Source organism: Carcharhinus amblyrhynchos, chromosome 15 (genome assembly GCF_965287045.1).
Source record: "Carcharhinus amblyrhynchos chromosome 15, sCarAmb.v2.hapA, whole genome shotgun sequence".
NCBI classification, from domain to species: domain Eukaryota; kingdom Metazoa; phylum Chordata; class Chondrichthyes; order Carcharhiniformes; family Carcharhinidae; genus Carcharhinus; species Carcharhinus amblyrhynchos.
Window position 1 is genome coordinate 27,769,980 of NC_137338.1, and position 1,294 is coordinate 27,771,273.

At 40.4% G+C, this 1,294-nt stretch overlaps 1 non-coding gene across 1 annotated transcript; it reads left to right on the plus strand.

Moving 5' to 3' along the window:
• The first annotated feature begins 532 nt into the window (after positions 1 to 532).
• Positions 533 to 635, plus strand: LOC145353577 (U6 spliceosomal RNA). Its single transcript, XR_013888746.1, has one exon. It is a non-coding gene; the product is annotated as a U6 spliceosomal RNA (small nuclear RNA).
• Positions 636 to 1,294: the final 659 nt, after the last annotated feature.

Genomic DNA, 1,294 nt, shown 5'->3' on the forward strand with positions numbered 1-1,294 from the left:
GAAAAAGAATTTTCAAATTTCATGAGGTCACAAGCATACACAAGTAGGCATACATTGACACGGCAATGAATTTACTATGAAAATGCCCAAGTCACCACACTCTGGCACCTGTATGGGTATACGGAGGGAGAATTTAGCATGGCCAGTCTTTCAGACTGTGGAAGGAAACTAGAGCATCTGGAGGAAATCTATGCAGACACTGTAAGTAGTCTCACAAAACTGACATGCAGACGTAGGGAGAACATGCACTCTGCACAGACAGTGACCCAAATTGGGAATCGAGCTTGGGTTCCTGGCATTGTGAGGCAGCAGGGCTAACCACTGTGCCACCATGCTGCCCCTTTTATGTCGTTTGGCTTTGTTTCCACTCAAGACAACTGGTTTGCGAGACATCGATCAAGGCATTAGTGATATTTGTTAATATATCCATGCAAATTATGTGCACTTGTTGATACAGAGGATGGGAGTCAGCCATTGTTCATTTGACCAAGTAGTGTACTAAAGTGGAGATCTATCTGAAGTGGCATTGTTCTTGCTTTAGCGGCATGTGTACTAAAATTAGAATGATACAGAAAAGATTAGCATGCCCCCTGCACAAAGATGACATGCAAGTTCGTGAAACCTAACAAAAAATCTGGAGTGGCATTGACTTAGCATTGGCTAATTGCTCAAAGAAGTGTCTTTTATGTTACTTGATGATCAATTCTGTAATTGTCAAAACATTTAGAGATAGTAACTGATCTCAAATCACACCCTTATATTCAATGTAAAGAATGTTCTCAGGCACAAGGCAACGATAGTGGAATTCCCCTTCATCTCAGACCCACTTTCCTCCCACGATCCTTACTTTGCTTGGAATCTACAACCCCATTTTATTTCCAATCATTATGACATCAGCATTTCTTTAACAAGTTATATTTTGACCTTTTCAGGATTAAAGGCAGACAAGTTCCCAGGGCATGATAGCCCAGATCTTCAGGTCTTAAAGGAAGTGGCAACTGATATAGTGAGGCAGTGGCCATAATATCCAAAATTCCCTGGAGTCTGAAAAGAGTCCAGTAGGTTGGGAAAAGGCTAATGCAATGTTCCTGTTCAAAAAAGGAGAAAAGTGGAAAGTAGGAAACTATATATCAGTTAGTTTAATGTCTATGATTGGGAAAATGTTGAAATCCATTATTAAGGAAGTAGTAAAGGGACATTTGGAAAGTCAGAATGCAATCTATCGGAGCCAGCATGGTTTTATGAAGGGTAAATTGTGTTTGACTAATTTGCTGGGGCTCTTCAAAGACATAAC